Source organism: Rutidosis leptorrhynchoides, chromosome 2, assembly GCF_046630445.1.
Source record: "Rutidosis leptorrhynchoides isolate AG116_Rl617_1_P2 chromosome 2, CSIRO_AGI_Rlap_v1, whole genome shotgun sequence".
Taxonomy (NCBI): Eukaryota; Viridiplantae; Streptophyta; class Magnoliopsida; order Asterales; family Asteraceae; genus Rutidosis; species Rutidosis leptorrhynchoides.
Genome location: NC_092334.1, coordinates 180,443,530 through 180,458,739, shown reverse-complemented (window position 1 = coordinate 180,458,739; position 15,210 = coordinate 180,443,530). Strand labels below are relative to the sequence as shown.

The 15,210-nt window shown below is 33.1% G+C and overlaps 1 long non-coding RNA gene across 4 annotated transcripts; it reads left to right on the top strand.

The window, feature by feature from the left end:
- The first annotated feature begins 9,629 nt into the window (after window positions 1–9,629).
- On the top strand, window positions 9,630–14,954 carry LOC139891590 (uncharacterized). Of its 4 annotated transcripts, none has more exons than XR_011773714.1 (9): window positions 9,630–10,004; window positions 11,031–11,306; window positions 11,499–11,995; window positions 12,089–12,527; window positions 12,818–12,885; window positions 12,974–13,140; window positions 13,326–13,421; window positions 14,395–14,450; window positions 14,545–14,954. It is a non-coding gene; the product is annotated as an uncharacterized lncRNA (long non-coding RNA). The 4 variants fall into 4 exon arrangements; XR_011773715.1 differs by having other exon boundaries at window positions 11,499–12,300; window positions 12,420–12,527; XR_011773712.1 differs by having other exon boundaries at window positions 11,499–12,527.
- The last annotated feature ends 256 nt before the right edge of the window (window positions 14,955–15,210 follow it).

The following is a 15,210-nucleotide window of genomic DNA, read 5'->3' as shown; positions in this document are numbered from 1 at the left end:
CGGACTTACTAAAAACTACACTACTGTACGATTAGGTACACTGCCTATAAGTGTTGTAGCAAGGTTTAAGTATATCCATTCTATAAATAAATAAATATCTTGTGTAAAATTGTATCGTATTTAATAGTATTTCCTGCAAAAATTTAATAACTGGGTACGTTTATTCACCATGCGTAGACCTGTATATAAAGTATGGTGTGAAGAATTGTTGTGTAGTATAGAGTTGAATGATCGGGTAGCTAGTTTAACCGATCGTTCTTTTATTAGATTTTTGTTAGGCGGTTCGATGCGCCACATGTCTTTACTAGACATGGCTCAGGCTTTACGTATATATACGCCCGAGGAGTTAGCATCTGCCGATTGTAGAGGGTTGATACTAAACGGTAGAAAGATAGATGAAAATTTTGATACACACGGTGTGTGGAGTCAAATGACAAGCCATCACCGTTTCAAAGGGGGAAATTACTCTTATTTGGATATAGATAGAGCCGAATTAAGAGTGATTCATAGGTTTTTAGCTAATTCGATTACACAAAGGGGTAAAAACAAGGAAAAAGTAAATGAACAGGATTTGTTTTACCATATGTGTATTCGAGACCCACAAAGCGCTGTAAGTATACCATATTATGTGGGTTATTATTTATCAGCTATGGTTCGGGGGATGCGACCGCATAGCATAATAGGAGGTGGTATTTTTATTACTTTGATTGGTGAATATCTCGGTGTGGATATAAGTGGGGGGGATTATTAGTAGAAGAACCAGAACCCCGCGATACTATAGGTTTAAATGTATACCATGGTGCGAAAGTTTTGAAGAGGTACGATACCATGGTAGACATCCACAGGTGGAGAGAAACCAACAGCAAGGTAATGTAGGAGGGGGGAATGAGATGCAAGAAATGCAAAGGTTTATAGCTTCTCAGGAATACGAAAATGCTAGACAGAGAGCATTTGAAGATTGGCAAGTTCATCAGAATCAAATCATAGCTCATTGCCAACATATAGGTAGAAACTATATTCCTACACCGAAACCCATCTTCCCTCCCTGGTCTATAGAGATGCAGCCACCATATCCTACGTATAACCCTGCCGAAGCATTCTATAGCACCTATGGTTATGCCTGGAACCCCTATTGGTACCAATATCATCCCTAGTATACTTAGTTTTATTTTGTAATCTGTAATTATTGATACGTTTAATACTTTTGTTAATATTGTAATCATTTTTATAATTGTCTAACTTTTATTCTTAGATTTTAATAATTTTTGAATGTGGGGTAATATACCAAACTTCAAAAATATGTATATATGGTTGCAGTTTATCTTATGTACACAACAGGGTAAAACAACGCATTTTCAAAGACTGGCATTAAGTTCAGCAAAAGCAACTAATTTTGACGACAAGATGCAAAATATATGTGAAATAACAACAAGACGGAATGAACAAATGATGTGCACCATTTATCATTCAGCAAAAAAACGCCAATATATTTGGAAACTTTGGTAAAATTTAATCATTTTCACACAAATCACCCTCAATAATTTAAATTGTTATTGATTTCTTGCAAATGAGGGCATTGCAAGATCTTAAGTGTGGGAAGGGGTTAAATTCTTTCGGATTTTAAAAATTTTTGCTTTATACACTTGGTTACCATTAAAAATACTAGTAAAGCAGTAGTTGTATTAGAATCTAGTGCTCTCTGATAATAAAGAACAGCCCTGGTCTTATATACTAACTACCCAATTCTAGTAAAATTTTACAAAATTTTCAATTAAATGAACTAAAAATCATGTTTATACATATTTATGAACGATAAAACTAGGTTTTAACACCGAAATTATTGTTACCTCAAAAAGGACATAAATTGAGAAACAAACCAAAATTTTAAAATTCATTTAAAATGGAATAGAGGACGATAAAAAGGAAAATAAAAGCCAAGTGTGGGAAAATTTACCAAGTTATCTTAAACATATGTCACATATATCTGTAACAAATAACTGAAAATACTTTTGCTTTGGACTAAACTAAACTGTTTTACCCGATGAAAGAAAAGAAGAGATGGATCTACACGATGAATCAATTCCATCATTAAAAGGAAGTAAAGTCTTCCGAAAAAGACACGCGCTTCTTGATTTAGGTCATGAAGTTGTCGTCCAGACCAGCTGTAGGTTGACGAAAAATCTAGAAAAGTCATCACTAAAATCAGCAGGAAATCCACGGACCTCAGCATTAAACAGGGTCGCCAAGTGGTCAGATTTATCCTAACCATGAGAAGGATTTATCTCGTACAATGGGGGGGCACCATGCAAATTAGCTGGACAAGACTAATGAATCAGATCCCCAGAAAGGATAATCTCCTTAAAGATTAAAAATCAGCTTTTAAGCCTGATATTACTCAATCCTATAGATTGACCTTAAAGATTGAGAATTACAAACTCATAGAATTCAATGATATCTAAACTCGAGCTTGAACGAGAAAATATTTTGATCAAAATTACAAACCGATTTGTTTTCTGAAAACCCTATTTTCAATGCGTTCATTACCATTGAACGTAAAATCCTAGGAATTCACCTGGAATTCATTAGGTCACCTGAACCAAATCGGGTGTCAACCGTAAGAACGGTGGTTGCATAGTGGTCAAAGACAGGACCTTGTGCCATACCGAAAAATTATAAGGGTGAGCTTTACTATTGCTCCTACCAAGGATAGTAATTGCGTCCGACACGTTATAGACCATAATTAAAAGCATGTCAGGAGACATTGCCTTAACAGTTGCTTGTTCAACGCTTTCCTTTCAACCGGACGGTAGTTTACCGAAAGGTAATATACGGGACAAGTAAACTGGACGTGTTGCTTTCCAAATACAAGGTTAGCAAGTGGGTGACACAAAACCGCAAGTTTTGAGCTAAAATTTTCAAATCTGAAACCCACCAAACCCACAAAAATATTTTGCAAACACCGGTAAAGGGTTATTCCGGAATACTTATCTAGGGTAAAAACTAGATTTAATTTTCAAAAGATCAAATGTTTTCATAAAGATCCAATTTCCTTAATGGATCTAAATTTTTATAGTCATGTGGGACTGTAAACCATATCGTTACTACCATTGTTCATACCACCGTATAGAAATCACTGATGTACAAAGTGTGAAGAATAAAGAAGTGATTCTAGTATTTCAAGACGATATTGCTTGAGGACAAGCAACGCTCAAGTGTGGGAATATTTGATAATGCTAAAAACGAACATATATTTCATAGCATTATTCCTCAAGAAAGACAAGCTTTTAGTTGCAATTGTTCTATTTACAAGTGATATTCGTTTAAATAATAAAAGGTGAAGACAAAAGACAGATTCGACGAATTGAAGACGCAAACGACCAAAAAGCTCAAAAGTACAAAAGACAATCAAAAAGGTTCCAATTATTGATAAGAAACGTCTCGAAATTACAAGAGTACAAGATTCAAAATGCAAAGTACAAGATATTAAATTGTACGTAAGGACGTTCGAAAATCCGGAACCGGGACCAGAGTCAACTCTTAACGCTCGACGCAACGGACTAAAAATTACAAGTTAACTATGTATATAAATATAATATAATATATAATTAATTATATTAATTATATATATATTATATTTATAAATAAAAACCGTCGGCAGAGAAAGACTCCAAAGCTGTGAGCTGTAATTTCAAACTCCGCGACTCGCGGAGTTTGAAGGCCAAAATGGCCGCGAGTCGCGGAGCCCCCAGTTTTGAAACTCCCTATAAAGCAAATCGAAATCTGATCATTTTCATCATCTTTTTCTTCTTCTTCTCATACGTAAAATATATATATATATATATTTATAATTTATATTTTAATTTTAATTATAATTCTAATAATAAGGGTATGTTAGCAAATGTTGTAAGGGTGTAAGTCGAAATTCTGTCCGTGTAACGCTACGCTATTTTTAATCATTGTAAGTTATGTTCAACCTTTTTACATTAATGTCTCGTAGCTAAGTTATTATAATGCTTATTTAAAACGAAGTAATCATGATGTTGGGCTAATTACTAAAATTGGGTAATTGGGCTTTGTACCATAATTGGGGTTTGGACAAAAGAACGACACTTGTGGAAATTAGACTATGGGCTATTAATGGGCTTTATATTTGTTTAACTAAATGATAGTTTGTTAATGTTAATATAAAGATTTACAATTGGGCGTCCCTATAAATTACCATATACACTCGATCGGACACGATGGGCGGGGTATTTATATGTACGAATAATCGTTCATTTAACCGGACACGGGAATGGATTAATAGCCACTAGAATAATTAAAACAGGGGTGAAATTACATTCAAGGGTAATTGGTGTAATTGTTAACAAAGTAGTAAAACCTTGGTTTACACGCAGTCGATAACCTGGTGTATTCATTAAACAAAGTATTAAAACCTTGTTACAATTCGAATCCCCAATTAGTTGGAATATTTAACTTCGGGTATAAGAATAATTTGATGAGGACACTCGCACTTTATATTTATGACTGATGGACTGTTATGGACAAAAACCAGACGGACATATTAAATAATCCAGGACAAAGGACAATTAACTCATGAGCATAAAACTAAAATCAACACGTCAAACATCATGATTACTGAAGTTTAAATAAGCATAATTCTTTTATTTCATATTTAATTTCCTTTATTTTATATTTAATTGCACTTCTAAATATCGCATTTTTATTATTGTATTTAATTGCACTTTTAATTATCGTACTTTTTAATTATCGCAAGTTTATTTTATCGCACTTTTATTATTCACAATTTCATTATCGTTATTTACTTTACGCTTAAAATTAAGTCTTGTATTTATTTATTATTTTACATTTGGTTTTAACTGCGACTAAAGTTTTAAAATCGACAAACCGGTCATTAAACGGTAAAAACCCCCCTTTATAATAATAATATTACTTATATATATGTTTGTATTTTTATAAAAGTAAACTAATATAGCGTTGAGCTTTGTTTAAAAAAGATTCCCTGTGGAACGAACCGGACTTACTAAAAACTACACTACTGTACGATTAGGTACACTGCCTATAAGTGTTGTAGCAAGGTTTAAGTATATCCATTCTATAAATAAATAAATATCTTGTGTAAAATTGTATCGTATTTAATAGTATTTCGTAACAAAAATAATACTATTTCGTATACACCCCCTACGACATCAGGGATCCATCTTGTATAATTAGGGAGATGATTTTTGATATGAATTAGATTATAGAATTTAGTTTGGTATTCTTCAATACATAATTTACATATGTATATATAATACCAAATTCCATAAATCACGGAGAAATTTTCAAAAGATGTCAGGAAAAGTTTACAGTAACAGATACGCTAGGATATGAATTTTGTCTATACACTATTCATGCAATCAATGTAGTAAAACGTGTCTAGACTAGGAATGATAAGCAGGTAATTTCTGACAAGAAATGATAAGCAAAACTTTTGACATGCAGACACGGTCGAAGTCCAGACTTACTAATGCATTCTAACAACTATCAGTTAGACACACTCATGCAAGACCTGGTTCGCTAGGACCAACGCTCTGATACCAACTGTAGATACAGTGGGGACAACCACCGTCCCACCCAGTGCCTTCCCAGCTAACCGCCTGGTGACCACTGAGTGTACCTCAGATACTGATTTTAGGACCTGCCTCTCGGCTACTGCCAACCCTAGTAAGTGATCGCAAGGAGTAAGAGTCAATGCTTCGTCACAGGTAACACTGTGAGAACCTCCTTTACGACTAACCCACCACACATGGACGGCGTTATACCAGCTTTAATACCAACTGTGACGATCGCTCCAAATCCATATGGATGAACACGTCATTCATCGATTTTATTGCGAGATATTTGACCTATATATGATACGTTTTGTAAACATTGCATTCTTTTGAAAAGACACACCGTAAATGAATATTTAAATCAAAGGTTTTCGACATCTGATGATTTCTACATATAGACAATCACCATAAATAATAGTTTACAATAGTACTTCCGTTGACAATGCAGTCAAAATAAGATACATGGTGATGAGTTGGTGAATGCAACGTTTCCTTAAAAAAATATGCCATGTAAGACTCCATGCACATAGCTTTTATAACATATAAGCAATCAGCGGAAGACTTCTAGGGAACCTGAGAATAAACATGCTAACAAGTGTCAACACAATGGTTGGTGAGTTCATAGTTTTAATGTTTTGCATAATCTGTACATAAAGGTGAATCACAAGTTTTCAGTTGTTTCATCCAGAAACGTTTATCAAAATATTCTACGAAATTGAGCACCCTGGTAACTAAACTTAACGTATATATATTTTATACCCTTTGTATAATCATAATAATAATATACGCAAACCAACGTGTACGCTTCTCAAATAGCATATGTCCGTTAAAAGGCTAGCGCTCTAGCTCGGACGGGGATATCAAGCCCTATGGATCCATATACTACTACTCGCGCCCACCAGTTCTTATAACTGGCAGTTACTAGTTACCAAAGCTAAGGTATTTTCGGTTCAAACTCAGTGTAGAATTTAGTATGTACTTGTATCCATTGCGTTTAAAATAAAGTGCATGTATTCTCAGCCCAAAAATATATATTGCAAAAGCAATTAAAAGGGGAGCAAATGAAACTCACCTTAGTAGCATATAAAGTCGTTCACCAAAATGTGACCGAAACTCGGATTACCAAATAACCGTAGATCTCAACCTAGAGAACATATGTTGGTCAATAAATGTCTATCATGCTAGGTCAGGTCATAGTGTATCACAATCCTAATGCTCGAGATTGACATACAAAAGTTATCCAAAGTTGTTTCAAAAAGTCAATTTTGACCATAGTTTAACAAAACGAGACGTGCCTTATATAAGGATTCATTTACTCGGTTGGTAATATTCAAAAATCTAATTTATCAATCTTACAGATAAGTTGTTTAAATATTAATTGCATATTCAAAAGCAATTCCAATTAACGTCAATTATAATTCAGTTGATCATATCTTTTAAACCGTTCATCGAAACTATTCGATATCTAAATGAAAAGTTATTGATTTTTCGCCTGCTTTTCAAAAACATGTAAATCATATACCTTTTACCAGTAATATATGTATTTTATTCGTGATCTATTATAAACTGTTTAACGACGAAATTTAGTATACAAGCATGTATAAATATATATACTCGAGCACTAGACATGTATACACTATTAATTTATAAAAGATAAAATATAAATGCTTACGTATCAATATTGTGATTCAATATTTCAGAAAAGTACTTAGACGTAACGGAGATGATAAACACTAGGTTAAATATACTCCCGAACATTACCCATAACCTCCTTGGCAATAACCCACAATTTTCTTAGTTCTATCCTGCTCGAAAAACCATTTTGAAAGTGATACGCTCAAGACCTCGTTGTAGTATTTTATGTATAATATTAATACTACTAATAATAATGAGATTAATAATAATCTTAATCTTAATAATAATAATAATAATAATAATAATATAAATATAATAAATAATACGGAGGAGAAACCAGCTCGAGCTTTTATAGGATTCTGGCCTGCTACAGTACCCCATGCGATCGCATGAGTTTTCAGTGTTTTTGCCATGCGATCGCATGACCGCCTTATCCGTTTTTGTTTGCTAGTTCGTCGACATCAAATAGTGCTACTGTAGCAAATAGTGTTTACTGTAGCAAATAGTGTGTACTGTAGCAAATAGTGTTTTACTGTACGGTTTCACTGTAGCAAATAGTGTTTTACTGTAGCAAGTCGTTTTCACTGTAGCACTGTAGCAAAGTATGTTTCACTGTAGCAAATAGTGTTTTACTGTAGCAAAGTCATTTTTACTGTAGCAAATAGTGTTTTACTGTAGGAAAGTCGTTTTTACTTGTATATATATATATATATATATATATATATATATATATATATATATATATATATATACATACATATAATTGTTCATGAATCGTCGAGAGTAGTCAAATGTAATTTTATATATGAAACAGTTCTAAAATTTCGAGACTCAATCTAACAGACTTTGTTTAACGTGTCAAAATAAAAAAATCGTATAGAGAATTGGTTTAAATAAGTCGAAATTTTTCGGGTCATCACATCACATTTCATAAATTCACCATTACACTTCTCATCCATTATAAATCGACCACATACTTTTTACTATCTAATAACTATTCATTATTTTTGTTATTAATACTACTATTATTTATTTATATTTATATATATACTAATAGACAAAACTCTATTTCATTATTCACCAATAGTAATCAAGAGTATTTTCGTTATTTACCATTTTTTTTGGTCCCCAACGATAAAATAAGCAACTTTCGTAAAAGAACCAATCTTTCAATGTTACCAAAAGATGTCGAAAAAAATACCTTTTTACAAAAAAATCAACTAACTTTTTCTTTGTCTCTTTTTTTCCTCAACGATAAAAGAGACAACTTTCATAAAATGAACAACGCTTCAATGCTACCAAAAGATGTCAAAAAACATTCTTTTTTACAATTTTTTTTGTCCCTAACGATAAAATAAGCAACTTTCGCAAAAGAACCAACCCTTCAATGTTACCAAAAGATGTCGAAAAAAATACTTTTTTACAAAAAAATCAACTAACTTTTTTTTTTTCTCTTTTCTTCCTCAACGATAAAAGAAACAACTTTCACAAAAGGAACAACCCTTCAATGTTAGATGTCAATTTTTTTTTTTTTACAAAATAGATCTAGACTTTTTTTTTACTCGCATTCAAAACGGAGTCCCCGGCGCGAAGCGAGGGCTCCACAACTAGTTATTATTATTACAATTACAATCGAGAACATTGGTGGTACTGTAGACCACAATTACAATTGAGAACATTGGTGGTGCTGTAGACTTCAATTTTTTTTATTCAAAAAAGGTATTTTGGTCTTTTGACTCCTAGATATTTCTTCCAGATTCTTCGGCCTATATATTTGCATCTCATCTTCCCCTGACAAGAAGCTTCTGGCACCCGTCTTCATCACCCCCAGGGGTGTCTTCGGTGCATGTGCGAAGTGTGCAGCCGCACAGGGTCCCACATTTTTAAGGGGACCAAAATTTTGAAAAACCTATGTAATAATTCATTTATTCGTACATCGTAACGCAATATCTTACTTGCGGTATATCATCTAACAAGAAAGACTTAATAGATTGACGTTTATAGGTATCAAAAACAATATAATAGGAATATTGACTATAAAGAGTTTACCAATTACTTCGTTACAAAAAATGTTAGAATAACGACTTTATATGAACAACAGTGTAACTATAATGAATTGACAACTATTTGTGAATTACATTTTCCTATGGTTGTTTTGAAATTTTTTAATTGTATTGATTAAGCTATTATAGTATGGGGGATGATTCTCACACACACTTTTTTGATCCTCACACACCTATTTTAACCTTTTAGTCTTCTAATAATACTCAATTGGTGTGTGAGGATCAAAAAAGGTGTGTGAGGATAAAAAAGTGTGTGTGAGATTCATCCCTAAGTATTAAAAAAATTAACATTTAATTCGAATAGGCTCCAAAATTAGCTAGACGGCCCTGATCACCCCACACATCCTCTCCATTGCCACCAAACTTCATCGCTACTACCACCGTCTGCCTGGGGTTTTCCTCAGCCACCGCACCTCGTCTTTTCCTTCTTTATGTCTGGCCATCCGTTCACGTTTTTATTACGCCTATTTTGTTGTGTTTGTAGGTGTATGATTTGGAACTAGAAAGTTAGGGTTTCTCGATGGTTCGGTGGTTGCGACTGACTTACACAAGTACTTCTTCGATTATCTTATTAATTAGGGATTGAACCCTATTATTAATCCTTTTTAGCCAGATGTGTTTCTTCTGCGAAGGTCAAATATACTTACCGAAGCATATACAGTAGTTTCAAAGTTGCATCAAGACGATTTATGTAAGTTATGTTAATTTATTTATGGGTTTGCTTCATGTTAGATTTTAACAAATGTTATGGATTTTTAGTTCTTCATAAATTATTCTTTCTCAATATGCTGATTATTTTCAATATCCTTTGGTTGAGTAGATTTCGTACGTTCTTCCTGCTTAACTGATTCTTACAGTTTTTATCATATTTGACCCATTTTCTTTTTATTAATTTAATTTCAGAACGATCTCTAAATATTATTGACTTGCTGAGATTAGAGTAAACAGAGTGATTGGTCACGTACATTATTTTGTTTCAGTTGCCAGTTTAGTTCTATTCAATAAGTAATTTTCCATCAAGTAGTTAATTTAATGTATTTATAGTTCTGTACATCTTGATCACATGGAAATCTACATTGTATGTATAGTCATAAACTTGCCTAAAGTTGTTATCTTCATGCAGTGTGTTATGTTAATAAACAATTTAGTCTTCAAAAGTCTTGAAGATTGCAAGTCAAACCCATTTACTTTTATTTTAGTTTAATTTCATTTGGTTTAATTTACTGCAAATGGCTAAACTCCTTGGTTTTTTTGCTGGCTTGCGTATTGTTGTTATAATACACCTTCGTAAGCATTTGTTAATTTACATTAGTTTTTATATATTGATTTACTGATTAGTGTACAGATTACGTATTGCGTTTTTTTTATGCCTTTCGCCTAACTGTTAAATATGCACCTGCTTGATTGTTCTGTACTTATGGTTTCTTAATATGCTATTGTGAGAACTGTTTTAACTTTTGTTTATAGCTATGGTATTTTCTGCATTCCTTCATGTTGTCGCTACTGTTGTAATTAGGTACTGTATTAATTGATCATTGTCAAAACTAATCATCCAGAATTGATATGGTTGTTTGGTTTGTCAATCCTAATGTTTTTCGGTGCTTTATTTAAGAATTAATGATATGTGATTCGAACTTAATTTGAGCAACACGTTTGTTTGATTTATTTTGTGCTAGAATCATACATCTAAAATTTTGATTTTTTGTGCCAAACGCAGGTCCATGTTAATTGTTTGGGTTGAAGGACGTTGGTTGTTCGCGTTGAGGAGTTTCGTTGCCGTCTTTGGACATCGCAGCCTCTCCTTGGAATGTGGTTGTAGTCCTTCGACATGGTAGCATCTCTTTTTCTAGACGACTTAAGTAAATGTATGATTGTTTTTACAGCTCCGGTTCGAAGTGTATATAAGGTTAAAAAAGAGGCTGTGATGATTATGTGGGACCTTGATTGAGCAATGAGAAAACATGACTACGTATCTTTGTGCGGTAACGTATAGGTAGCAGCCGAAGCGCTTCATGTACTCTTGCTCAAATATATATACATGTTTGAGCCACATTTTCCATTTTACTTTCTTTATTTATATAGTTTTTATGAGACTGATGATTATTGTTTGTTAGCTACAACTTGCAGTTACATAGATTGAATTTCCATACAAGTTGTAGATTTATGCATCTGTTTTTCGTCGCAGGAAAGTGCTATTTTTAACTGATTTAAAGAACTATCAAAGTTAATGGATAAGGATTCAAATTCATCTCCAAACCAATAACACCAGGAAAGTGCATGACGAAACTGTGTTGTTTATTATTTTTAACTATTGTTAACTGTTATTGTCAACTATTGTTTGCTTTTCAGTTGTTGCTACTTCCGAATATGCTATTCAAGAAAGCAGTTCATTGACAAACACGTCACGTCTATGAACATATACTTTTTGCGACCTTAAATTGTATTTTAGCCTGCTTAGAATTTTCACACACCATACATAGAAGATTTTGTGGACTTTATATGCTGTGTGACCTGATGTTACAGACTAAAGAGGTTGTTCACTTTGTTGACTTTGTATGCATTGTGTTCCACAATCAGTAAGCACGACATGTTTATTTTGTTATCGTGATTAATGCAAAGTCTCAATTAATCAATATAAGGCTTTCAATTGGATCCTTGAGATGTAAAAACATGGAGTTCAAGGTATTAAAGTAGTTCAGTTGAATTTTGTTTATTTAATATGTTGATGTTATGTGCATGTAATGCTTATGTTGTTTCATCTGCTTTGCACGCAAGGACTTCATGCTCTAGGTATGATTATACTTTATTATTATTGCATGATATACGTCTCCTGTCCCATATAATTTGTGGCGGTTTACAACTACTACAAGTGGCTTCACGGGTAAGTTCAAGGGAAATTTGTTCTTGAGGATTATAATGTAAACACCGAGTGGCTTCAATGTATGCGTGAGTTCTTTGAACTGGTAAAAGAAGAGTATAATGCCCAAGTATTATCTCGAACTTTTGCTATTTCTTCTAACACAAACATAGGGCTACTTTGTTTTTTAAATTGATGTAATATTATTGTTTTACATATTTATGCATTTTCTTGATGTGATGCTGCTAGGTTGGTGTTGACTGCTACTGCGGCTGCTGCTAAATGCTTTTGGGAGTCAAAGAAGTGTTTGCTACCACTACAAATAAGAAGTTGATCATGCCAATTGTAACTGCATTTGTATGCACTTTCGTTTCTTTGTAATGCGGTTATATAATAGTTTCATAAGTACTTTTCTAAACACGTAACGAATATGTGTTCACCGCGACAAAGCGCGGTCGACCAAACGCTTGTTATTATTACAATTGAGTGAATGTCTGCTACTGTAGACTTGATTAAAATATTCCATAAATCAACTGATATGCTTTTTCCTCCCTCCAGAACCTTCTCCCATAAAGATATTTCTACCCTTTTGCTTCTTATATACTCTGTATTTATTATTCACTCACGCACGAAAACCTCAATTGCAGATGATAGTCCAGATGTTTCTGGCGATATTTACAGTCTCCATCGACACCATTGTTGAGTACATGCTCCGGTAATATTCCACACTCTTCATCGCCATGTCATCCATCTTCACCTTCTCACCGACTTTCTTCATCGTCTTCTTTACGTCACCGACACAGGCGAAACCATGCTCGATTTTCCCTACTGTTACTCACTCCATCACAACCACCATCGTCGTGTCCGTCGTGGTCTCTCTGTTTGCTTTTGTTACGAATGTACACCGATTTGGACCATCTGTTTACCGCCGTCACCGTCTCTGACGCAATCATCGTCGTTTCGTCCGAATGTAAGCCAATTATTACAACTATTTTCTTTTTCCACAATTTCTTGCCAGGCTTAAAATGGTTGGTCTGTTTTTCTTTTCCGTTAGAGATTGAAATTTTTTTCTTCTTCTCTTTGTTCTATGTTAGGGTTTACAATTTCCTTGATAATTGATGGTTACCCTACCCTAATTTATTTTTGTTTGTGCAGAAAAAATGAGTAGCTAAATTTGATGCTCCCATTAACATCAGAAGAATAAGTTTGATTATCGTTTTTAAAGCAGCGATTATCTACTTCATCATAATGGTATGTCAGTAACATTACAAAGTTTGTTACTTTAGAATTTTGAATTATGTGGTTGAATTTGATTCATAGATGGTGATAGAAGAAGGTATGTTTTTTGCTGCAAAGCTGGAGTTTGATTTGAAGATTATAGTGTTAGAATCCCATAAGACTGAACTCCTTTTCATCATATATAATTAAGATGACAGTTTATAACTTTTTAAGCTGTTGGAATCTTGAATGAGTTTCAATTTGATTTCTAGATGTTGTACTTTGAGTATTAATTTTTGTACCATGGTCTTAAAATGCTTAAAGATTAAATCATCTTTTAAACCCACATTATTAAGATTACTAATACTTAAAGTTCTTTTGTTTAGCATTGTTAAGACCAGATAAATGTGCACAACAACAAAAAGAAAATGTTGATAAACAAGTTTGATAAACACACAACTACTTTAAAACTCCTTTTAGCTTATTTGTTATCACTTATCTATTTGTAAAGCCATTTGTTATAATTAGAGACGAATAGGATTCCTACGATGTTATGTCTATAACTAGAAACTTCATGTACTTGAAGGAAGTTTTACTCTATCGGTTTTAGGCACTATTAATTCAGGGCTGACGGTGATATCCAAAACCAATTAGGTGTTGCAAAATTATACAAACAAATGTTGGTGAGCTGTCTTATTCACTTGCAAAAAGTATAATTAACAACATGAATTCTAACTTCTATAATATGATCGTGGAAGTTGTTTTCGTGAAGCATCAGGTTATCTTACTTTTGTTTCACGGATTTCGTCATCGAGTTCACCTAATGTTGGAAATACCCTTTTTTGGTTGTGTTTTTTTTTTTAACTTTGTGTATTTACATTTCAGTAATTTTGAGTGCCACTATTTAATTTGTGCATATATATATATATATATATATATATATATATATATATATATATATATATATATATATATATATATATATAACTTTTATTTTTATGTGTAGGTGTTACTTTTACAAAGATTTGGGTGACTGCAGTTTCACAATCAGTTACGTCATAGGTGCGTAATTTAAGATCACCAAACTTACTTACGTTTAGCATTCTCATTTTTTTAACGTTTCGTAATTTGCATATATGGTTTCTAATGTGTTCAGATAGGATGGCGTCACAATTACGATTGAAAGTGTTATCGAAGCATGGAACTGATTATTAGAAGCAAATGATGGAACAGAACAAACACTATGTACAGCAGCCTACAACTGTCGAGAAATGCCATGAGTTATCCAAACAGTTGCTATAGGTTAATTTTCTTGAAACTTTTTAATTTTCTGTTGTCATGCGTTGATCTGTAGCGTATGGTTATGTAGGTTAGGTTCATATTCAGTTTAGTTAATGGTTCAATTATGGCTGTGATTCATTTATTAGTTTCATTCATCCTGACTGTTTGTAAGGACGTAAATGGTGAAACTGAAAATACGTGCGTGCGCGTACATATCCCTAATTTGTAAATTGTAAAAAGTTCTACATACACCGACGCAAGATGATGTCTATAACGATTTTTATAGAGGAGTTTTTTAATAGCTTTTATGTTCTCTTTTTATCGTTCTTTTTAATGCCTTTAGTCATTTCGTTTTGTACATTTAATGTCGTTAAAACGCCGCTTTGTTTTTATCAGTTATCAGTTAAAACGAGTTTGTTAGTAACTATGATGTTACCTTTTTTTTCTTTTGTACATTTAGCTTCGCCTAGACATCGTGTGGGTTATATCGCGTTTTCTTCTTTTCTAAGAATCTGAACGTCGTTATAACATCAAAGTGTTA